At 54.7% G+C, this 25,127-nt stretch overlaps 1 protein-coding gene across 4 annotated transcripts in view; it reads right to left on the minus strand.

Moving 5' to 3' along the window:
* The window catches only part of ITPR1 (inositol 1,4,5-trisphosphate receptor type 1), a 219,212-nt gene extending 198,546 nt beyond the window's left edge, over positions 1-20,666 (minus strand). For all 4 annotated transcript variants that reach the window (XM_053668939.1, XM_053668940.1, XM_053668938.1 and 1 more), the window contains exons 1-2: positions 20,442-20,666; positions 19,529-19,603 (exon numbers count right to left, since the gene is read on the minus strand). The gene's annotated coding sequence lies outside the window, so the exon portion shown is untranslated. The remainder of the gene's footprint in view (positions 1-19,528; positions 19,604-20,441) is intronic.
* Between the last annotated feature and the right edge of the window lie 4,461 nt (positions 20,667-25,127).

Below are 25,127 nucleotides of genomic sequence, written 5' to 3' on the forward strand. Positions count from 1 at the left end.
CAAGCGAGCACGTGGGCGGCCATATTCTCCCCCATAAATTACGGGGTTTCAGGACGTTCCGAGCACAGTGACACTGGTTTCGAACACAACCATGTGGAAATCCAATCCTGCACGTTGAGGGCCCTCGATATTAAAACGGGGACCATAAAGACGGCAGGGAACTCAGCCACAAACTTGGCAGCAAGAAAGACACTGGCAAGTCTGACCCAGAAAACACTAACACAGGCCAGTGGCCTCGGGGAATGTGGAGGCAGAAGGAAGCACCTGGTGGAAAGCTCAGGCCTGGAGGTGCCCAGGGCCAGGTGCTGAAGCCACAAAGGAAGCCTAACGAAAGGAAACCTCTCAACAAATACCAGGAAGCCCCACGGCCTTCTGGGAGCGCCAAAACGGGACGTGCTTCTCCCAGGTGCTTTTTCAGTGTCTTTCCTTCTCATCCTTCACCAGAAACACCCGTGCAGGGAGGAAGGGCCTGGGCCACTCGTCCGAACCCTTCCCGACACAGGTGAGGATGAGGCTCAGGTCCGCTAGGAAGCCGGGTTGGGAGTGCACGTGGCTAGTTAGGGGCAGTCCTAGAGACAGCTCATCAATTCCAGGGCATCTCTACAGAGCCCACAAATCACTACGCACCCCCCCCCAATAAAAACACTGCCCCGACTCACAGAACAGCCCTCACCAGGGCCGTCAGCACTGAGGAGCGGGAGTCAACTGCAGAAATCTGAGCTGACCTGGAGACCCGAGTCCCTTGTGTGGGAAGGCAGTATGCTTGCTGGTGTGGACCGCAGGGGACCCCCCAGTGCCCCCACAGGCACCTGCAGGGTAGACGCACGGTGTGCAGGTCTTCCCCTGACCTTTCCTGCAAACCCAGACCCCCAGAGCCCCGCCTCCCACGTCTTCCCTCCAGGTCCTTCTCTCCTGACAGCACCTTCTGGGTCCTTGCAGAGGCCAAGCTGCCTTCCTGGAAGGACCCTGCAGAGAAGCACCCCCCCCCCCACCTCAGCAGGAGGAGGAGGGCTGCACACCGACTGTTCAAGAACCGCAGTTCCCTGCGTCTGAGAGGCGGCAAGGGGCGACTAATTCATCCCCAACACCTCCGGGGGGAGGACCCAGAGCATTTCACTGCACATGCACTTCTGTGTGCAGAGCAGCAGCACTGAGCCAGCCCCTCACGACCTCGGAGAAACACACACACACGTGCACAGGGGCCACTGCTCAGCCCGTCTCCAGATCCAAGTCCACTGACCATCAGGCCACTTGCTCCGAACGGCACATTTTACACCCAGAGGGAAACCGATGTTTCCAGCAGCATCCGAAAGGCTGCGCAGACTGACAGGAAGGGGTCAGTTTAAATGCATGCCTGCTTCCTGTGTGCGTGCACTTAAAAGCCGGGTCAGAACGGGCCAAGGAGCCGGCGTGCTTCTCTGGCACCAACTGCTGGGAAGCAGCTCTGTGTGAATTTGGAGGCCGACGAAATCCCCATCTGCACACCCGGGCCTCATCCAGGGCTCCCGTCTCTCGCCTCCTGCGCGTACCCCTCCAGGGAGCTGGTTGCCCCTGCAGAGCCCAGGCCAGGAAACAGCAGAGGGACCCCGCTGTCGGAAGCCCCTCTCCAGCTGGTTACCTGACCGGAGGCACCAGGCCCCAAAGGCAGAGAGGTAGCCAGGATTTGGTTCCCAGAAGACGGGGCGGGAGCGCCTGGCGTGGGTGGCAGCAGCTGCCTGAGTCTGTGCCATTCCCGTTCCTGATGAGAACGGCTCACACACATCAGACAGGACGGCACACACGGTCGGGCGGAGGCTTCACCAGCCCTCCCACACGCACGGGGCTCATGACCACAGCACGGGGCCCACTCTGCCATCCCTCCCGGTCACTGCACAGGAAGGCCAGGGTCACGACCTCGGCCCTCCTCTCGGCCCCTCAGCAGGGCTCTGCATCCATGAGGAGCCCCGAACCTGGAGGAAAATGCACCCCCTCTTCCTCTCTGGGGGGTGAGACATGGAGGACTGATTTCTTCTTTTAGTATTTTTTACTTTATTGATTTGAGACAGAGAGAGAGAAACGTCATGTGCTGTTCTACTTACTGATGCATTCACTGGTCGACTCTTGTACGTGTCCTGCCCAGGGATCGCGCCCACAACCTTGGCCTATCCGGGTGACCCTCAAACCAACAGGGCTGTCCAGCCAGGGCCACAGCTCTAGTTCTTAACTGGTCTACTTCAGTATTTAATTTTTCTACCGTGGCCACACAGCACTTGGATAAGTCAGAAAAACTATAGTAAGTGTCTTCTTCCTGACCCACAAGCTTAGACAAACGAGCAAAAACCCTTTAGCCAGATTTGACGTGCCCCCACCCCTCCCCAAACAGACCGGTCCATCCACCACAGTTAATGATCCTCAGCTGGCAATATGCAGGGGACACTTAAAAACACAACAGGAACTGTGCGGGGGCCGGGGGCAGGCAGCGAAGGGACACAGATGCTCCCCCGGGGTGTCCCGACCTACGTCCCTCACAAAGGACCGAGGAGAAGGCTTCCGGGTCTGGCTGGAAACCTTCTGGCTGGAAACCTTCAGAGGTCTCCCCCCACCTCCTGGTAGTGAAGTGGGGGTGGGGAGAAAGGGGAGGGGAGGAGTGAGGGGCAGAGGGGGAGGCGGAGGGGGAGGAGGAGTGAGGGAGGGGGACCTGCGGTCACCAGGGCTGTCCTGGAAGGAAGGGCAAAGAAAGGCCAGGAAGGTGCACAGCCGCCGGTAGAGGAAGAGGATGGCAGCCGGCTGGAGCAGGGCCTGGTGCAGCCTCCAGAAGCCCCCTGCAGGGCAGAGGCAGGCGGGAGAGATCTGCTTCTGGATCTGAGGTGGGACCAGCTGTACCCAGAGTCCCTGTGTCGCTCACACAACCGGGGGGGGGGGGGGGTGCAGAAACCACCTAAGAGAAAAGCAGGGCCCAGGCCAACTTGCCCGGAGCTGCATGACCCTGGGCCACAAACAGGGCACCCAGACCTCTTTGCTAATGCCCTGAGCCGGTGGCCACCTGCCTGCTCCTGGACCCCAACCTCTCTCTTACACAGCTGTGGCCATGAGCCCCCACGGCCACCCGGCCCCTAACCTCTCCGCTTCCACTTCCTCATCTGCAACATGAGGACGAAGCTCCCTTCAAGGCGCTGCTATGCCAAACAGATGGAGCAGCGCAGAGAAAGGGGCTGGAACAGGACTGGCAGCCTCACTGCTCAGTGCTAGTAATTTTTTTAGTATTTCTTTAAGGACATGAAGTGGAATTCCAGAAGGTCCTAGGGCCTCACAATTTAAACTCCGCACAGCAAAGGCTCTCCTGCATAAAACTAAAACACCGGCTGAGCAGCACAGCTGAAAGGGCGACCCCATGGGACCTGCGACGGCGCATTTGCTTCAGGGAGGATAATCACCGCCCCCCCCACCCCACCGCCTCACCTGTGGAGAAAAGCCGCGCTCCCAAAGCAGGGCACTCGGGCCTTTCCTAACACGCAGATGCACCAAGGGCTGGAGTCGGGCACCGCGTGTAACCACACCCCTCGCCCAGTGAGGGGACCCCCGGGCACTGGGATCTGCTCTGGGGTTCAGAGAGCTGGGTGAGGAGACACTGTGGTCTCCTCGGACTTGCCCACCCCCCAGAATTTCTGCTTCTCTGATGCTCAAACACCTCTGAACACCGCAAGGCTCTCTGATGTCTCCGTACAACTTGGCTGGTTGCAAACCATACCACCCTTGCTGTTCCTGACCTGGCCTGGCCTGGGGAGCGCTCATTCCACACCCACCCCCACCCCCAGGGCCAGAGCACCAGGGCTATAAGCCAGCCCGGTCCCGCGACCCTGGAGCGCTATAGGCCAGGTCTGTAAGGTCCCTACGCCTCGCCTGCTGCACCCATGAAATGGGGGTGATACAAGGCGCTCCCTCGGACTGTGGGCAGGAGGTTCCGCAGGATCATGCTGATGAAGCACACAGCCAAGTACGGGCCGGAGTGAGCGTGCAACCCACAGAAGCCATTTCCAGACCCACCGCCGTCACTCTGCGGGGCTAAGGTGCCTCTTACAACAGGATTCTCTAGGTGGCTTGACGGGACAGACAGGTGGACAGGCAAACGGGGCAGAGGCTGCGGCAGCCTGGCCGAGCCTCACACCACTCGCTGGCTCGGCGGCAAGTCTCTGTGCCCGCTCCCTGAGTGACCTGCTTCTATTCTTAAGGAAGGCAAAGATAAAAACACGAATCCAAGATCTCCTCGGAGAACAGAATCAGAGGCGGCGGCTCTGTGGTCGCAGATTCTGCGATGCTCTGCGCCTCGCTACACCCTCCCGCTCACCTCCTCCTCTCTGCTGGCTCCAGAGCCTTCTACGGGATGGAGATTCCCGAATCTGCATCTCATGGCCAACGGCTGGTGGGCTGTGGGCCCTGGATGTCCGCGGCATCTTCCTGCACCAGAAAGAACGCCCCTGCCTGCCCAGCCTGCTCCTCCTCCTCCTCCACCTCCACGCCGGCTCCTTGTACCCCCAAAGCACAACGCCCAGAGTGCCTCCAGGACTCGCTCTCCTCACCCCTGCCCCGGGGCCACTGCCCTGCTCCTCCTGCAGCCCCTGCTGCCCCTGCCTGCCCAGGCCGGCCCTTCTTGATTTAAGGCCCGCCTGCCGTGGAATCTGCTTTGCATACCATTGTATTCCCATCACCAATGCGTCGTCCATGGTAGGTGCCCGGTAAAGATTCACGAAAGATGGGAACGAGGAAGTCTGATCAGTAAAATTCCATGTTCAGTTACATTTGACTCCTCCAATCTCCAATTCTCTTTAACTGCTCTGCCTCCAGCCGGATCTCCGCCAGCGCCCTCACTTGGCTGGGCCGCAGCAAGCCTCCCCAGCCACCAGGCTGCCTCTGTCCTCCCCCGGCCTGTTCCCACAGGCAGCCTGCAAGGCCTTCTGGGAGCCAGAGCACGCCCCTCCTCTTCAGAGCTCCCCAAATCTTTCCGGGGCTCTCCATGACCCGGGCTCTGCCCCTGGATCCCCCTCCCTCCCCACGCCCTTCTCTCTCCCGCCCTCCACACTCCAGCCCCAACACCTTTCTCCACTCATGCCCACCGCTCATGCGCTAGGCTGGCTGCCTGACCCTGCTCCCGTCCCCCACCACCACTGGGGGTAACTCCAGACACCCCTGGAGTCCCCGTGTGATGTCACCGCCTCCGGGGAGCCCTCCCAGACTCCCCCGATCTGGCAGCCATGCCCCAGGCACTTCTTTCCACAGTGCCCCCACCACCCCGCCCTGAAGCTGCTCAGTTACCCGCCTGCACCCCTAGACTGTGAGCCCCCGAGAGCAGGTGGCATAGCTCTTCTGGGGCCCCCCAGCCTCCAGCCCGGACAAGCAGCCACACTGGGTTCGGCGTGACCACAGGGAGCCTTCTGCTGCCTGAACGAACCTGAACCCCTTGGTGGGCTTTCTGACAAGGAGGCGGAGCCCAGCTCACACTGCTGGGTGAGAGGCAGAGGAGCGAGACCTGTTGGCCCCTTTCAACAGACTTCTATGAGAAATTTTGGACCCCAAAACAATTCCCAATTTCTATCCCTGAGAAGAAGCCCCCCCCACCCCTTCTGTGTGTCCAAGTCGGCTAGAAAGAGACGTGGAAGGCCTGGGTGCACTTGTCAGGTTCATCAGCTGTGTGTCCTGAAGCAAACTGCATAACCTCTCTGAACTTCATTCAGCTCCCTCATCCCTTCAAAATGTGGGGTGAGGGGTTACGGGAAGGGGGAAGGGCAACCCTCCCTACCTGCTGGGGCACTGTGGGGGCCGAGCCGCACAACCTACCCAAGGGTATAGGGTAGATTTAATGAATACCGATTTGGAACCTGAACCCTCCTTTCCAGTCAGCACATTTATTGAGCACCTACTAGGTGCCACCCCCACTGCAGGTGGGGGGTTGTAGGTCCCAGGAGACAATGAAGGCTCCTGCTTTCAAGGTACCTGTCCCTTGGTGAAGGCAGGGAGACAGAAACCAAACCGGAAAAGCTCAAACGGGCGAGACGAACCAGAGCATAGGTTGAATCCACACAATCTCACCAGCAGCGGATCTGGCCCTTACGGAGCACTCATTTTTGCATTTTCAAGTGAAAGTGAAATTTCACTTTTCTTCCTTTGGAGTAAGCGTGCTTTCACTTCTACTCGTAACTCGTGATTCTTTTGATACGCGAGTCCCATCTCTTCAGCGTGCAGGGACTCACGCAAATGCACAAGATCCTCGCTCAGCGCACGAGGCAGCTGGTACTCACTGCCCATCGTCGGCCCTGGTTCACAAGACCCTACAGCCAGGGCCGGCTCCCCTCCCCCTTCTCCTGCCGAACCAGGCCCCTGCTGGGGGCGGGAACCTCTTCAAAGGGGTGGTAATTCAATATTTAGAACCTCTTCCATTTTGGTGCTAAGACAGGCAAAGCCCGGCCTCGCTGAAAAAAGAAATGTGTTCACTTCATTTTAAGCAGCTTGAGATAAGCCTTGGAATATTTCTTTCTGTTCTAAAAGCTTTGTGGCAGAAAACTCACTTGTAATTTTTTCCATCTCTGTCTCCCGCACACACTTAACTAATTGCATTATATTCATTTTTCAAAAAGAAGAGAAATCTCAACTTTCGCCTACACACAGTTTGGAATTTAAAAGTTAGCAGCTCCTGAAACGAGACTAAATTAGAACACCTTCATTAACCGCGAAGTCACCTGAGGCGTCGCTTGCTCCTCAGGGCGGGTGGGCAGGCGGGGACCCGGGAGGCCGACTGGCCGCCAGTGCAGTCGATGGCCGGACCCACAGACATGCGGACGTGAGGGACACATGGCAGGCCAGCCTCCGTTTAATTCAGATGCAGCTGCCTGGCCCTGGGGCGCTACAGAGTTTGACTCTCAGTAATGGGGGGTGTGGAGGGCGTGAACATGGCAGGCGCTGGGGCCGGGAACTGAGCAGGCAGCCACGCCGGCCCGACCGAGAACTACAAGGAGAACCGAGTCAGGGCTGCAGAGTGAAAGCCAGAAAGGAACTCGTAGTTGAAGCTGTTCTTCTCAGACACAGAGAGGAACCCACACGTTCTAGGTTTCCGCGGTCCTCCCCTCGAGTGGGACTTCTGGCCTGCTGGATGGAATGCTATTGGTCCGAAAAGGATGAACGTGTCCTGGCTGGTGTGGCTCAGTCGGAGGGTCATCCCACAAACCGAAAGGTCGCGGGTTGATTCCCAGTCACACGGCACACACAGAACCCATGTTGCGGGTTCGATCCTGGTTGGAGCGCGTATAAGGCAACCAATCGATGTTCTCTCTCTCTCTCTCTCCCTCCCCTGCCCTCTCTCTCTTCCTTCCTTCCCTTCTCTCTAGAAACAATGAAAAAAAAGTCCTCAGGGGAGGATAAAAAATTAAAAAGGAAAAAAGATGAACGCAAGGTTCAAGACAAGACAAGCACTGTGGCTTCCAAGTTCTCAGTGTCCCTCTGCAATTCAGGAGGAGCGTCTGCGGGAGGCAGTTTTCTTTTGTGAGAACAGCTTAAATGAACCCGGTGCAGGTATTTCTGCCCACGAAGGGCTGACACGACACCCAGACTGGGGGACGTTCGGCCTCATTCTGCCACATCAGCCTCCGGCTTGTCCCCCTCGCTCAGAGGTCCCAGCCGCCCCCCCATGCTTTCAAATTACGTATAAGCCCCAGGCCCTCAACGGGGCCCCCTGCAGGGGGTCTGCAAAGTCGAAACCATTTTCACAGCGACGCCCAGGCATCTTTGCCCCTCCACTTGGTCTTGCAGGCGCCCAGCAGGGTCTTCCTGAGGCCGCAGGACAAGTGACGCCCCAAGAGACCGAAGCGTGGGCAGGTCTGTGACGCGGCCCCAGCCACACACCCCCACCCACCCTCCACCGCTGTGTGAAGCGTACGGCAATGCCGCTCTTCTCACTACCTTCTTGATTTTGTTTTGGGAAACAGTTATTAAACATTGAGAAACATGTTACTGTGTCAGTGTGAGGCTCCTGCTCTCACAGTGCCTGTCACTTGGTGAAGGCAGGGAGACGGGAACCAAACCAGAAAAGCTCGAAGGGGCGAGACGAACCAGAGCGTGGAAACCGCCACAAAGAGGGTCGAAACCGCACGACCCGACTAGCGGCCAGAACCTGGCCGGTCAGAGGAACGAGCTGGGACATCCGAGCTGAGACGTGAGGGTCGGGACGGGGCGGCCACACAGAGCAGTCCCGGGAGGAGCATTTTTGCAGCGCGGGCAGCTGGCCCAGAGGCCCCCAGGCAGCAGAGCCCGAGGGTTCAGGAACGGAAAGCCGGCGGTGGGAAAGGAAGAGCGGGTGGGGTCCGGTCGGGTGGGGCCAGGTCGGAGAGGAGAGGAGAGCAGCTGGGGTCAGCAGTCCGCCTGCGTCCCAGTGGGACGGGAGGTGCGTAACCCTGACCAAGACGCGTCCTCTTTCTGGGCCTCGGTTTCCTCGTCAGCAGAGGGAGGGCTGCCCTCGTCCAACCGTGGTGAGGATTAAATAAGAGGAAGAAATAATGGGCGTATTTGCATGGAGGAAGCATTCCCATCCGCCTTCCTCCAGTCTGCTGCGATCCCTCCTCTCCGAGGCTGCGCTCCTGAACCTCTCCCAGTCCACGGAGGGTCCGCGGCACCGACCCGCAGGTCCACGTGATGAGTGGACACACACAAGGGACACTTCGTGGGGGGCTCTACCTGAACAGGCCACTGCCAACTCCAGCAGAGCGCTCTCTCCACTGTTCCTGGCCAAACTCAAAGCACCACCAGGTGAGAAGGGGTGACCGCACCGCCCCCCACGCAGCCCCCGCTGTGTGGGCCCTTCAGCCACCAAGCTTCGCCACTTGGCCCCAAAGCACCAGAAGTCCTTCTTCTGCTGGAAAACGTCACCCTGGAGACCCAGCAGCCTCCCCTGGTCTTCACCAGCACAACCACATCACCTCCACCTCCTGAAAACCACGGAGGGCCTTTGCCCAGGCCTCTGGGTGCTGGCTGTCCTGTTGCTCGCCTGGAGAAGGACTTTTAAAAGAACAAAACGAAAGGCTTCCTTTGAAGGGAGGCAGCCAAGAGAAGGGCTTAGGGGTGAAGGTACAAAAGCGCCTGGAGCTCCAAGAGGCTGGGTCCCCAGAAACCTGGCAAGGCCTTGAGGGCCAGAGCCCGGCCAACACCAAAGGCACCACCTCCCTTTGAGGCCCAGCAGCCCCCGCGGGCAGAGCCTCGAGCACCAGAGGGCCTTTCAGAGGGAAAGCTAGAGAATGCCCAGAAAAAGGAAGAGCCGCTGGCACTGGATCGATGTCCTGGCTGGAGGCCAAGGCCCCTCCCTCCTGAGGAGCACCCTGGCCCAGGCACATATATGGTCATACGGCTGGAAATCCGGCAGAGAAAGCCCACTGCCTTCCCAGCGGAGCCTCCCAACCCAAGGGCAAAGTTCCCTTCACGGGGTCTCTGCTTCGGGTGCCAGGCGCTCGCACGGTTAATTCGGGAACTTCCTTTGAGCGAGGACTTGAGGATGGCGTCTTCACAGGGAAAGGAGGATGCGCAGTGCATTTCCGAGCTGGACCCCTGTGCACATCAGCCTGCCCGCCCCCCTCGGGGGCTGGCCAATCGCACGGGCCTCAGAAATGCAGCATGTCCCCAGCAAGGGACCATTTATCCTACGGCAAAAGGCACTTCTCTCGGGGCCTAGAAAGTCACATTCTGCTTTCGTTTTCGGCCAGTCCCGAAGGACGTCACCCCCGAAGAAGGCTCGACTTAAAGCAGGGCCCCCGCTCGGACGACCTCAGAAACAGCAGTTGTCACGGTGCCGCTCTCTGGCTGCGCTGTCGCTCGCTGGAGACACCAGAGATAAACACACAGAGAGAAACCTACCGGCCTTTCTGCAAACACGTCCACAACACACCCTGTCCCGGAGCAGCACGCTATCCACAGTCGCTTCTCAGAAAACCTGACAGCACTGCCGTGCGCTCCCATGTCCCCTGTCCCTCTAGGCCGACGGGAGCGCCTGCTAGCCCGGAGCTCAGAGCCGGCAGCCGGGAAGCGTGACGCTGCGTGGGCTGGCTCCTTTAGCCCCCGTTCCCCGTTTTATAGGGAGAAAAGCAAACAAACAGTGATTTCTTGGTGATCACACAGCCGAGTAGTGGCCACAGTTAGACCACAGGGCTCCTGACACCAGGGCTGGTGCTGGGGGCCCAGGGACAGGGAGGGCGTTTGTTCAAAAGTGAAAGTCAGCCCAGCCCAAGGAGATTCCCCCTCTGCCCACAGCCTGAACCACAAACACTAACAAAATACAACAAAAACCCAGCAAAGCAAGTCAGGTTAATATCCTCGGGGAGAGCAAAAGTCTCACAAAGTCCAGGAAAATCACTCTAGATCAGGGTTTCTCAGCCCCGAGGCTACTGACATTTTGGGGCGCAACATCCTTGGTCGTGGGTCAGGTCCTGGGTGCTGTGGGAGGTGTACCAGCACCCCTGGGCTCCACCCACCCACAGGATGCCAGCAGCACCCTCTCCCCTCAGTTGTGACAACAGACACATCCCCAGACACAGCCAAGTGTCCCCCAGCCCAGGGTGGGGGAGCACCCTCACCCCTCGGGGTGAGACCTGCCGATCCAGGACACGAATGTGGCTGTTTCACTCACTAACCCTCCACAAGCACTTACTGTACCACTTGGCAGCAACGACCCGAATCGGGCATTTCAACACCCGCTCTACAGAAGAGGATACAGACGCACAGATGTCACCTGCTTTGCCTGCACCCAAGAGGCAGGTGATGCTGTCCTCAAGCCGCCATCCTGCAGTCAGGCGGGCCCGGACAGTTACAACCCGACAGCGGCTTGTTTCACTCCCTAATTCGCACCCCCCACCCCACCCCCGTGAACACTCGGTCCCCCGAGTGCAACACCCTCAGACAGCAACATCTCAAAAGCTATCAAAAGGGGCCATTTCACGCATATCTACACGGCCCCCACGGGGCTCTCCCCAGCAAAAGGGGCTTTTCAAAGCAACACGCCAATTCCAGAAGGAGCTAATCAGGGGACCGGTACAAAAGATTAGACTCTTTGGAGAAGCTTCCAAGGCTGATCAAACAGGTACACAAGTAAACCTCCTTGGCAAATGTTTTGTGAGCATTTACAATGTATAGGGCACTCTTGCCAGATTAAAGATCAAAAAGGCCCAGGAGGAAAATAGATACAAAGTGCCATGGAGTTTCAAATGACCAAAGCTTTGCCAGTATCGGGAAAAGCTTCCCCGAAGAGGGGGCATCTGAGAGGGGGTGTTCTCTCTGCACAGCAGGCAGAGAGAACCCGTGGAAAGAAACCATGGATGCAGAACATGAATGCACGCATCCTCCAAGGCACATAAGTGAACGGCCCACGTCTAGGAGTTGATCAGCTTTTTCTGCTGAAAACACGGGCACAGGATGCTTTTAAGCTGTTCTTGCAAAACACAATCACTTCCCAGATAAAGCTCCTCCTGAAATGCAAACAAACCCTGAGGAACTTGGAGACCAGTGGGACTTTTTTCTTCCATTCACCTCTCTGATGAGGAAGGTTACACAGAGCAGCCCAGAAGTTCAGCTGACTCAGCAGGTCCTAAAACTGTATAAAACACAACTTCCGCCCTGGCTGGTGTAGCTCAGTGGATTGAGCGCGGGCCTGCGAATCAAAGAATCGTGGTTCGATTCCCAGTCAGGGCACATGCCTGGGTTGCAGGCCGGTTCCCTGCAGGCCGGTTCCCTGCAGGCCAGTTCCCAGCAGGGGCTGCACAAAAGGCAACCATACATTGATATTTCTCTCCCTCTCTCCTGCCCTTCCACTCTAAAAGATAAATAAATAAAATCTTTAAAAAAAAAACACACAACTTCCTCCCAGTGTCCACCAGCAGGTTTACTCCCGCGACTTCACGACCCCACACAGTTGAACCTTCCGGCCTCTCTCTGCCTGAACAGCCAGTAAAACTGTCTCCAAAGCACGCACGCCAGAGAGCATCCTGCCAGGCCCACCCCCGCCACCCCAGGCTGGTGATGGAACCTCCACGCTGAACTGGCAATGGGAGGGCTGCTGGGGGGCCAAAGGGCAGGCTGCACAGGTGAGAGCCAGCCACGGAAAACAAAGTAACCACAGAAACAGGACAAGCAGTGGAAGGGCGCAGAGGCGAGCACCCTCCAGCGCAGGCCTTCTCAGGCACCCACGGGTGTATGACCCCCAGCCCCCCCACCGGCAATCAGGCTAAAACCACGGCTTCTGACTCAGCGGGTTGGGGGCAGGCCTGACTATCTGCATAGCAGACGGGCTCCCAGCTGAAGCCAGTGCTGCTTGTCTGGTGACTACAAAGTAACGAAGCTAGAGGACAATGTTTCTTTAATGTTGGACTATAACCCCCCAGGAAGAAACGTATGACCGAAAGTTCACTGTGTGTGTGTGCATAGCACACAGAGAATGAATGAGAAAGTTTGGATCAACATACACAGTTCTTTTGTAAGTATGGGAGCAATATACTGTGTCTGTTCTAGTCTACTTCATTAAAAAATCCACTGACTGAGGCCAACTCATTGGACGTCACCACCTCCTCCTGGGTGGCCACGCAGTTTGAAAAACCTGGATGTAGAACTCGAGCAACTTCCTGCGGACCTGGGAGCACTGGGTGTGCGCCCCAGCGAACGGTGGCTGAAACTGAGACCACGTGGAGGGTTCAAGGGTGCGTTCGGAAATCCTCCGAAAAGAGCAAGGATGTGCCGATTGCCTTCTGGAAAAGCTTTCACTCAAAACGTTCAGGTGGTAAGCGTTCTTCACTCTCATTTCTGTCTTCTGACCTCCATGAGAATGATGAGAGCACCATCTGGCCCGAGTGGGGGTCTCTAACAAGCAGCTCACGCTGAAAAGAACTAGGGGGGGCCTTGGAGAAGGGGCTGGTTTGAGGTCTGGGACAGGAAGCACAGATGAACCCAGAACGTCCCTTCACTCCAAGAGCAAAGAAGCTACTGCCGATTACTGGGGTGGTGTCCTTTGAACCGACTTAAATAGTCTCCCTCGTTGACCAAAGATGGACAATTGGAACATCAATAGAGATAATTAGACAAAAGATACAAAGTATATGAAATATTTAAATCCCTGACTTACTAATGACACTCACAAAAATGTACCCATTGGGTTTGTCAACACGGGCCCCGATGTTATTTTGGATAATTTGGGGGCTGGGGGGAGGCTGTGCTGCAGGCTGGTTGGCAGCGAACCTGGCCCCTAACACTGGACGCCATTAGCGTCCTGTCTCCAGATGTGACAACTAAACATGTCCCCAGATATTGCCCAATATTCCCCAGTTGAGAACCATTTCCAGAGCTCATGGTGGAGAATCAACTCCTCATTTTTGAAACTTAGGGAAGTCCAGAGAGAAATTCAAGTAGAGATCCAGTCTGTCATATACAAACTACATGCCAGTCAACCAAAAACTGAGAGGAGAAGACTTACACAAACTATTCCAGCTGAGACAGGGGTGTCAAACTCATTTCCACCGGGGGCCACCTCAGCCTCGCGGTTGCCTTCAGAGGGCCGGATGTAACTTTAGGACTGTGTAAATGTAACTACTCCGTAACTAGGGGCAAGGAGCTCGGCGCTGCCACCGGGAGAAACAAGGTACCGGGCCGGATAAAACAAGGTGGGGGGCCGGCTTCGGTCCATGGGCCTTATGTTTGCCACCTGTTTTTTTTTTGTTTTTTAAGAAAACTAAATGGAAGATAAAGCACTATTCAGATGTTGGCTATCTTGTTACAGGAAGAAAGAAACAGAAGTTTTACAAGTACCAGTGAGCTGGTGGATGGAGGCAGTGAACACCAGTGGTTGCTAGATTCACAAGAAGACACATCCAGACACATCACGCATCACACGCCCCTCGAGTGAAGTTACACAAGAGAGCTGGGCCCCTTCCCTACCCCAGCAAAAACCAGACCCTGGTCAAGCCTCCGCCTGTACATCCGACTACCAAACTACAGTGGATACGGGGCCAGAGGGACATGTTCAGTGACACCGCGCCGATGCAGCAGCGGAACCCAAACTGTGAGAGAGCTCGCTGCCCGGTTCCTTCCACGAGAACAGTGGTGACAAAACAGTACATGGGAAGAAAAGGTGCAACAGGAAGCATATTCGTTAAAAGACATTCATTATTTGTAGCATAGCAACCTTATTTGGATCCTAACTCAAACTGTTAAATGTGTATAAATATGACACCTGTTTTCAAATACGTCTGTCAAGGAAATGAGGGCAGACTTGACTCCTTCCCAACAGAAATTTTGCTTTTTTTCTTGAGGTGAACATACTATTATCTTTTTAAGAAAAGAACCCCAATACTACAAATACACACTCAAATGCAGATGCACTCGCGTGTCTGCTCGTTCAAGTGCAAACAAGCAGGAAGTGTACTTGACCCGACTCACCATGCGGCATTAGGTTACTATGAAGAACAGATGAGAAATTCTATATTTGAAGGAGTGATTACTAGGCTTTATCCCTGTAACAAGATAGCCAACATCTGAATAGTGCTTTATCTTCCATTTAGTTTTCTTAAAAAACAAAAAAAAAACAGTGTAACCCAGACAAGGTGACCTGGACAAACTGGTTTTCCCTGGGTGACTCCATGCGGGTCACCACTCAAAGGCACACAGTCCCATGAGAGGGACAGCGCCCCCTCTGGAAAAGTGAAGACGTACACGTCCACTCCTTAACAAGAAAAACGCTGCGGTAAAAGCCGACGCACCAAACAGGAAGTGCCGGAGGAGCCCCTCTGTCCGCACTGTAAACACACACAGGCCTTCACACGTGCACACGGAGGGAGGGGTCTGCAGCCCTCATGGTGGGGGGGGGGAGCGGTTCTGCTGTGTTGCTTCCCTTTACTTCCTACTGTTTTCCTGTAACTGAACAGGTGCGTCTTACGCAGTAAGTAACAGAGCACCTGTTGTTACAAGCGTGCACTTGGGAAGGGTCCACTCTGGTTACCAGAAAGAATCACTTAACTGGAACTGCACATCCTCGAGGGAGATGCTGGGTAGCAGCGTCCGAGTCCCCCGTGGGGAGCTCCCTACGACTGCACAAGCTGCGGAAGGTTGTGAGGATAGACCCGAGCGAACACCATCAGGTGCTGTCCAAACCGGCGGCAGGCCAGCCACCTGCCAAAGAGGGTTCCCTTCCCACGGCGGGCACGCAATCCGAGGAAGTCACGTGCTTCACAGTCCCAGAGTCTAGAAATCTGGAGTGTGACGCTGACCTCCTCACCAGTCTCTTGAGAAAGGACGGCGTACGACGTAGTTCAGTGGCGGTGAGACTCGGTGAGACTCTGAGAACTCGGTGAGCGTTTAGAAATCCTCGGGGAAACCTGCTCTGCTTGACCTTGACCCCCTCTCCTGTCTGAATGATAGGACTCGTCCTCGGTGGCAGCCACTCCAGGGGGTCACATCCGCTCCCTTCGGAAGGTCCCTTTACCTGGAGTCTACAGGACGAACTTCAGCTCTCTGCTCAAACGCGCCATGTTTGAGAGCCCCCCTGGCCCACGTGGCTTGATTAGTTGGAGCAGCATCTTGTGTACCCAAAGGTCACCGGTTCGATTCCCAGTCAGGGCGTTTACAGGAGGCTAGCGATTAAGGTTTCTCTTACATCGACGTGTGTCTCTCTCTCCCTCCCTCCCTCTCTCTCTAAAAATCTATGCATGTCTCCTCAGGCATGGATTAAGAAGAAAAAGCGCCCCCTGGTTCTAATCCCCACTCCAGTCTGCTTTATCTCTTCCCTGTTGCGTTGTCATTGTTTGCTGTCAATGGTAACATAGGCACAAAAGTTACCATTGTAACCATCTTTTTAAGATTTTATTTATTTATCTATAGAGGGGAAGAGAAGGAGAGAGGCAGAGAAATATCAACGTGTGGTTGCCTCTCATGCGTCCCCTGCTGGGAACTGGCCTGCAACCCAGGCATGTGCCCTGACTGGGAATCAAACCGTGGTTGTTTGGTTCCCAGGCCCACACTCAATCCACCGAGCTACACCAGCCAGGGCTTAACCATCTTAAAGTACAGGTCTCAGGGGCATTAAGTCCATGCATGTTGTTGTACGACCATCACACCGTCCATTTCCAGAATTTTCTCATCTCCCCAAAATGAAACGCTCTACCCATGAAACAAATCCCCCCCCGCCACGACCACCGTTTTACTGTCTCTGTGGACCCCACCGCGCCAAGTTCCTCGCATGACTGACATCATACGCCACCTGTCCTCCTGTGACTGGCTCGATTTGTCTAGCTCAGCGTCCTCAAGATGCTCCCGTATTGTGGCACGTGTCAGAGTCTCCTTCCTCTTAAGGCCGAGTCCCATTCCACTGGGTGGGCGCTACATTTCGTTCGCCTGTCCGCCTGTCGGGGGGCTCTGGGGTTGTTTCCGTGTCTCGGCTCTGCTGCTACAAATGTGAGTGTGCAAATGCCTGTGCCAGTCTTTGCTTTCGGTTCAAGTCTATACCTGGGAGTGGAAGCGCTGGATCATCTGGTGATTCTAGGGTTCACTTTTGGAGGCAATTGTCCTCCCCACACTGGTGTCCACAGCAGCTGCACCCTTTTCCACCCTCACCAACAGCACTAGGGTCCCGATTCCTCCAGTCCCCACCAGCACTTAACTCCTGTCCCTTTCACTCTGCTTTCTTTCCCCCCACAGCGTTGACTACCTGTTACACTGTAACACCCGCTTATTGATGCTCCGCCCAGCTGGGCCCGCAGCCTCCCAGGGGCAGGGCCGAGAACACAGCTGGGCTCAAAGACAGGGCTCAGGGAAGAAATGAAGGAGTAAACACCGGCACCGTAACAACTCTAACCAGTATCAGACTTTCTGGACTAGATTGATCACACCGAATGCCTTAAACCGTGCCCCGCTCAGGCAAGAACCTGGGCATGGCTCCCTCTGAGGCACAGCCCCACGGGTGATGGGAGGTCAGGGGGCGTTTTCAGCTCTTCCTCCCTCACTTCAGAACCACAGACCCTATGACAATTGGTAGGAGTAACAGAAACTAGGTTGGTCACATCACTGTCTGCAAGCTTTCATGGACGTCATCGAAAGAGCCGTGCAAAAACGTAAAACAGCAAAGTTTACTGAGAAAGCGCATGGGCTTTGTTACCGGAGAGCCCGCGAACGCAATGTGTTTTGTTTTAAGAGGTCAAACCAACAGCAAATAAGATGGGGTGTGGGCCGTGTGTGGATGCCTTAATCACAGGGGCCCAAGGACAGCCTGACCCAGAAACCTAACTCCAGGCCTACTTTTATTTTTTTCGTTTGTTTTTCTTCTTGCTGCTATTAGGCATTTTTTTTTGTTTCACATTGGTTTGTTTTTTAAGAGCTGCTTGTAAAGAAATCAGGCAGAGTTTCCATGAGATCATTATAAATCTGCAAAAAAAAAAAAAAAAGTGTGCTCTTTTCCCTCTGGAAGTCGGCTGGTTGTGTACCATTGGATTAGCCGTTTCTTCCCCCTCTCTCTGTGATACGCTGGTCTTCCTCAGTTGAAAATACTCTGAGGAAAAGGGCAACAGATGTGGCTTATGTCACTTACTTCTCCGCGAAGCCACCAACTCGTCTTGTTCCAACAGAAAAGAAGCCAATCCGCCAATCCGCTGCAGAAGGCGCCGTTTGGTTGAAATGGGTACCACCCCCCTGCCCCCCAGCAGCTTCCCCCGGGCCCACAGTGGAAGCCAGGAGTGATTCCTTCAGAGCATGACGAACTTTCCCTGCCCGATAGGCTATTCTGTTCTGATTTTATTTATTCAAAGAGCAGGTTATACTTTCAACAGGCACACAGAAGCAAGAAAGGAAGAAGGGGTTCTGCACAACTGTCCGCACAGCAAATGCACTGACTGGCGTGGGAAACACAGTTGAGACCATCAGGGGTTTAAACGTTCCCGTTTTACTCAGATGGGCACAGGCCGACTCCCTGAACCTGCTGGGGTGCCCCAGTGAGGGTGAGCAGCATGGACTGCAGGGGCGAGAGGCCGGGCACCGGAGGCTCCTCGTGGTTCTGTTTCTCTCCCTCTCAATCAGGCCCTCGGCTCCGCGCCGCCTTCCCCAAACCAACCAGCGCCGCTGTGAATAGCCAGCCTGCTGTCCCCACACCTGTGGCCACATCGGTGCCTTCTTACCTCGGGGTAGGGACCGTGCATTCCCACTGGCAGGACACAAGCAAGACTTGTTGCATCAACAGCAAGAACTTAATCATTTTTCCTAGTGTCTCCCTTGCCACACGCCCAGCTTAAGCGCGTTTGTGGGTACAGCACAGCCCCCCCTGCGGTTCCCCCAGCTTCCCTGCGCTCGAGCCGCTGGGCAGGTGATTTCACCAACTGCCCTCAGTTTCCCCACCTGGACCTGACGCCTGGGGTGTCTGTGACAGACGACAGCCCCGGACCTGGCTTACAAATACCTAATGTGTCCATATTATTTAGCGACCGGGCGGAGCAGACTCTTGGACCTGCTGTCCTTCCGGGCCTGCGGCTCGCTCAGGAGAACTGAGCCCAGTCCTTGGCCTTCTAAGGGCCCATGTGGCCAAGCGAGTCCCTGGAACTCCCAGGCGGAACCAGACCTCACACATCCACACATTCCCCAATCCACCGGCCGGCGGAGGATCTTATCAACAGGAAACAAAAGCACTAGACTACTATAATGAGGTGTCTGGCTTTTCTTTTCTAATTAGAAAAGCCCAAAGATTGTAGCCCAGGGAACGGCTAAATATTTGGAATGTTAAAGAAGTTCCTAAGACACCCACCCCCCGCCCTGTTGTTTACCCTGCTCCTGACCATTTCAAAAGAAAAAAACTTTTGAAGGCTGAAGGACAGAGATGCACCTGCACCTCCCCTTCTTGAAGGACAGTCTGACTGTTTGGGGAGGAAAAACCAGAACTGCTCGTGTTTACTGATAAATGCGAACCCCCAGCTCGCAGCCCACGAAGGCCCAGAGCAACAGGGGCCCACCACAGACCTTGACATTCTGACAGACGGCTTCAGGTCAAGGGCTGGATGCTACTATCTTAGGCTTCAAGCGCTCACTTCCCTTTTTAAAGTTCTGAGTCTTTCCATTTGCCAGCAGCCGCTTTCATTTCTCGCAGTCCAACATACTCTGATTAAACGCACATTCACAGTAAGAAAAAAAGAAAGTGACTATTTTTGAAAGAGAGGAGCAGTTAACATTTGCTTCCACATCTTGGCAGAGGAAATCCACTACATCCTCCAGAATTTAGTCATCGGCACACTGCCAGGCAAGTTCAATGCTCAGTCCACCGACGGGCACCCCTTTTACTGCTCCAGGTGGTGGCCTTTCCCACTCCTGTCCCCAGAACAGCTGGCAGGACTTGCCCCTGGGCCCCCCTGGGCCCTGGAGTCCTCACCAGAGGCAATGGCAACTTTTGGACACTGAGCATTTTTCGTCTCTATTCCCCATCTCCCTGGCTCCTTAGAGAGGACTTCGAACAGGCTTAGAACAAAAACTCATCATTGCCTCCAGCCTCAGCCCAGGGTCCCCCACTCACCTGACCCTCCGTCAGGCACTGTTGCCAAAACGGGCCCAGTCAGGGGTGCGAATCCTGCTGCTCTGGAGTCAGCTCCTAAGGGTTTAGAAAGAAGACTGCGTGTGAGACCAGAAAGGTGGGTCCCCAACAGAAATGTCCCAAATTCCCACCTTCCTGGAGCCGTACCCTGCTCCCCACGCGCGGCCACCCCCTCCCCTCCGTTGATAGACAGGTTGGTGGAATCACGTGGGGAAAGAGTCCAGGTAACTCGGGGCACTTACTGCCAGAAGGGACCGGCTTGGCCCGCGGGGGGGTGGGGGGGTGGGAGGGGGGTACTGAAACTACCGGACGTGTTTTGGCGGCTCGGAAAGCACTTGTTTCCCGCAGCGCAGGCCGAGTGTCGGAAGCCCGCATCCCCATTGGGCGAGAGCTTCGTCCTCACTTCAGCCCTCAACGCTCCCCGAGGGTTCTTCCGTTTTTTAAAACCCTCCCCACTGGGGCCCCCACACACGCACGGTTCTCCCCACCGTGCAGCTCGAGCGAGGATCACGTTTGGAGAAAGATGGTTTCCTTAGGCGGACTCACACCGGACACCCCCGCAACCACCACCGCCCCCCGCAAAAAAAAAAAAACAAAAAACACCTATTTTCTGCATCCGCTGCAACAGTTTCCAACTTGGGGGAATGCCATTCCGCTCCAGAACCTGGAGCCCTCAAAGCCAGCCAGTCTCTGGAGTCGAGAAATTTTTTTTCACCTCAAATGAACTCCCCCCTCCAAAAAAGAAAAAAAAAAATGCCCGCAGTAAGAGAACCCACAAACGCCTGCAAGTGCTTTCAAATCCACCAAGAACTCCCACAGAGCGGGGCACAAACTTGCACGTCGTGGGGACGGAGCAACTCCCCGCGCCCTCTGCCCGGCCCCAGCCGCTAGCTACCTTGGCACCCGGGGAGCCACGCCGGTTTGGGGGTGCAGGGCGAGGAGAGGGGTCAGCAGGCGCCGGGTAATCCCATGCTCGCGAAGAGGGAGCTCGTTCCGTTAGGATGGAAGCGGAACACCCACACCTCCTCTCGGCGTGGCTTTCGCTCTCCGCCCTCTGCCTCCTCCGCCTCCTGCACCTCCTCCCACCCCAGCGAGCCTGAGGGAGCGCCTCAGCAGTACAGCCACATGGTTACTGCACTTGGAAGCGGCTCTCGGGGCCTTATATAGGCCGGGGAGCTCCCTGGGCAATGTAGTCCGAGGCCGTGGAGCCACGGCCCTGGGGCGACGGGACGGACTTCCAGTCCCAGAATCCCCTGGACAGTGGGCGGGGCTCTAAGTAGCTGCGCGGGCGGGGTGGGGCGTGGCGTCCTGCGGGGAGTCCGGGGTCCGCGCGCGGGTCCTCGCTCGGACCTGGCCGGATTCGGGGGCCCGCCGCCCACAGCCGCCCCTGGAGGGCGCCCCCACCCCTTGGGGACCCTCCCCACCCCTCTGCCCTCTTTCCCTTGAATGCAGGTGTAGCCGGGAGCGGGGGACGGGGAGCCGCTCGGATTTCTGCTTTGGGAAGTTTTTACCAGCTGGAACCCTCCCTCTCCTCCTCCCTCCGCGCGCCGGGCGTCGCGAGCCAAGAATTTCAGAAATCCAGGGCAGAGGAACGCCAGTGTTTGCGGTCAGGGATTGAAAGCGCGAGGTCTTTACTTAATCGGCTCGGGTTTGCATAGAAAACTAAGCCCAGGAGCGACGGTCCCCACAAGCGGGGACACAGGCCAGTGGCTGGAGGGCACTTTACTGAATCGAACAGCGTGCGCCCTTCCTGGCCCCGGAGGAGGTGGGGACCGCGAGCCTTCCCCTCTGGTGCTCGAACAGAGGAGCCGTGTTGTGACTCGCCAGCGCTGAGATGGGGAGGCAGAAAACAAATACAGACCGCAACCTCGGTCCTGACCCTGCTTTCCAGCAGCCCCCTCTGCTCCCGGCAGCTGTAAACGCTTAAATAAACCGCAAACAAGAAAAAAAACAAAAAACGAAATACGGTTTGGAACAGAGCGGTTGGCCCAGAGGAGAGCGTCCAGGCGGGGCGCCCTCCCGCGGCTCCGGCAGCGGGGGCAGGGACGCGGTGGTTTTCGGCCCACTGCCAAGGAGGGTCTGGGCTCCCCAGCTGCGGGCCGCTTCAGGCTCCGCCTTTGGGAAGCGAGGGCTAAGCGAGGGCTAAGCCGGCTGCTCTCCCTTCCTCAGACGACGTGCATTCATTCGACAAACGTTTCCCGTGTGTCTACTGGGTGCCAGGTAGTGTGCTAGGCTCTGGGGCATGATGGTGAGCCAAAACACATCGCAGCCTCCCAGACGGGCGCCACCTGCCCTGCACTGGATCTGCTATAAGAACAACAACAATAATAGTAATTGGGGAGACTGATTTTCTTGAGCCAGGCCATATGCACTTTTCATGCGTCCGTGTTACTGAGTTTTAACCACCTTTGGCATCTTCTTACTCCCTATTTGGTAGGAGCGCACGGGAGGACTCGCAGAAATCGGTTAATTTCCCAAGGTGACACGGCAAGAACTAAGCAGGGCGGCCTGGATTCCAATTCCGGCCTCCACGTGTACTAAGTCCTAGTCTTTGGGGACCTCCAGCAGCGCTGCCTCCCCTTTTAGGAGCAGCCTCTGAGCCCCTGGGCAAGTCATTTTCATCTCTTTGTCCCAGTTTTGCCATCAGAGGAGAAAACCATCTGAATTTGCCTATTTTTCTCCCAGGTTGGCTGGATGTAGAGTCAACAGTCTGGTGAAACTTGAGGAATAAATTAGGGGAGCACTGCAGCTAATAACTTGCAGATGTAATGCCTACATCGATAATGATAACTGACCTTTCTCAGGTGCACGCCATGTGCCAGGCATTAGTCTGAACCTTTATGGACATTATCTCATCAAAATCCTATTAACATTTTTTTAAATTATGGGAGACAGGCACACAGAAGTTAGATAACTTCCCCCAAGTCCCACAGGTGGTGGGGGGCTGTCTGACTACCCAACCCAGGACCTCGCCTCCTGGACCCAAATGTCTGCCTCGTCTGTGTCTGCTCATATAATACCAGGCCAGGAACAGGCACAGACCTGAAGCCCACGAAATTTGTGTTTACTATGCTCACTCCGCCCCTCCTCTCTTTCAGCCCCGACCCTGGTCACTGGGCACTACACTCTGTCTCATGCCTCAAACTACCACCCCTATCAGCAAGAAACTCCTCCACCTTGTCACAACAAAGGGGCTCACGCCTTCCCTGTTTGTCCAGTCTCTTCTTTCCCCTGTGAAAACAAGCACTTTCTTTTCCCCCTCAGTAAATATGTTTTTTTAAGCTTTTATTTATTTATTTATTTATTTATTTATTTATTTATTTATTTATTTATTTATTTATTTATAGAGAGAGGGGAAGGGAAGCAGAAAGAGAAACATAAATGTGTGGTTGCCTCTTGCACGCCCCCTACTGGGGACCTGGCCTGCAACCCAGGCATGTGCCTTGCCCCAGAATCAAACTAGAAACTCTTTCGTTTGCAGGCCCGCGCTCAGTCTGCTGAGCTACCCCAGCCAGGGCTTAAACACAAGCCATTCCTGAAGGGTTTTGGTGCCTTTGGACAAGAGCAGGAAAGAGGCCAATTTGGTGTGGAGCTAAAGGAAGCATGATGCTTCCCCGGGGGCCAGGCTCCGGGCGTCCTGTGGGGCCCAGAGAAGGCAGGAGCTCAGAGAGGCCCGGTATTCCTTGTCCTGCACCTGGAGTTTAGGAGAGGCTGCTGGTCAGTAACTTTGCACATGGAGGGAACATGGACAAGTTGTCAATGATTTAAGATCTGGAAGCCAGCACAATAAGCACAGAAGAACACAAAAAGTCAGCAGTTACTACCACTTTATCCCGTAAGGGAGTGAAAGCCACACCATCTCTGATGGCTGCCAACATTGGCTCTGGCAGCCAGAATCTTGGGAAAGACCTTGTTCTTATCTTAGTGTTTGAACTCAAAGGAAACATGTTTATCAAAAGAAAAACAGAAAGCTCTTCATTACAGAGGAATTTAGCTAATACATGTGGAAAGAATAATAAAATTAGAAAAATCACCATTTTGCAGCTTTCAGGGCAACCAGTGATATAGACGAAGATATCAACAGATGCCGAACTCCTGGACTCTTCCAATAAAATGATATCGTGACCAAAAAAGGGGGGGGGGCAGGAGGACTACAGGTTTACAAAGACTAAAACAAGCATAACTACTAAATGTGACTTGTGGCCTTTTATTGGCTACTGAGTGCAAAGGAATAAAAAATAAATCGATGGAAGACATTTTTCAGTAACTGAAAAAGTTTGATTCTAGGCTTCTATATTAAGAAAAATTGTGGAATTATTAATTTTGTTAGGTGCGATAATGGTGTTGTGCTTCTGTGGAATCTCATAGTGTCTGCAACTCACTCTAAAAAATGCAAACCTATTTAATACAAAAAAGTATGCATTGTATGTATTTATACTCATCTATTTTATTCAAAAAGCTACCGAAAATCTTGCCACATTAATAGATATACCTATGACCACTTTTATGGTTGTTGCACAGTTATTTTGGAGAATTACTTTATACCTTTGAAAGTGATCGTTAAGTGCAGTAAGTTATTTAGAAACCTGGCTTAGTAGAAGTTTAGTTGGTTTGAGGAGTAGGGTGGGAAGCTGCTCCTGGAAAATCTTTATATCGTGTTTGTTGTTCTCGCTTCAAAAAAAAAAAAAAGTAGAATGCATATGTTCTGACCCCAAATCAGTAGAGAAAGTAGCTTCTCGGGTTCAATTTAACTTTTAGGGGAAATGCAAAACCTGCTAGTTACTATAACCCTTTTATTTCAAGGGTCTCCAAGTTGTGAATAATTCTAATTGCTGCGATGCATCCTTCTGAGAGTCTTTCCAGGTGGACCAGAAAAGCCGGGGGAATTATGCGTGAGAAAGGGGAAGTGGAAAACTTGAGAATTTTTACAAGGCTTCATTTTCCCTTCTCCTGGGAGAGTTATTCAATGGTCATTAGACCTGGTCCCTAAAGCGGGCACCGAGTTCTGCTTCATTCAGTTAGCAATGAAGCAAAACACGTTATGTGTTTTGTGTTTTGTGATACCGCTGCGCTGTATCAGCGTGTCCAGACTCAAGCAACTTAACAGCTTCCTTTATTCCCACACACTATTGTTTCCAGATTTAAAGTATGTTTCCCTTTAACTGTAGTTTTAGGACATGAGCAACCTGTATCATGAGTTCAACCCAGATGGAGAGTTTGAGGTCAATCCTTCACTCACCAGGTCACTTACAGGGTCAGCCCCCGGGAGGAGGGGTGTGAGGGGGCAGAGGAGGGTAGAGGGATCAACTGGGGAACATGTTAGTGGTCCCCTAAGGGCTTGGTTGTACAAATTGATGGTTACTGGGCATTTACACCAGGTCCCAGGTTCTGGGCACGGGGTGGGGGGTTGGGGGGTGGGTGAAGACTGTGTAGAATGTTTACTTCCCTTCTAGGTGAATTTCAGTCGTGGTGTTTGGAGGGTAACAGAGGGGAAGATGGCAGCTTTGTAGTCACGGGTTGTGGTCCTCAGCTGGTCCTCCACCCCACCCGCCTCATCGTTCCTTCTTTCCAGTAAGTATCC

The sequence above is a fragment of the Artibeus jamaicensis genome, unplaced genomic scaffold, assembly GCF_021234435.1.
Source record: "Artibeus jamaicensis isolate MK-2021 breed Jamaican fruit bat unplaced genomic scaffold, CSHL_Jam_final contig_519, whole genome shotgun sequence".
Lineage (NCBI taxonomy): Eukaryota > Metazoa > Chordata > Mammalia > Chiroptera > Phyllostomidae > Artibeus > Artibeus jamaicensis.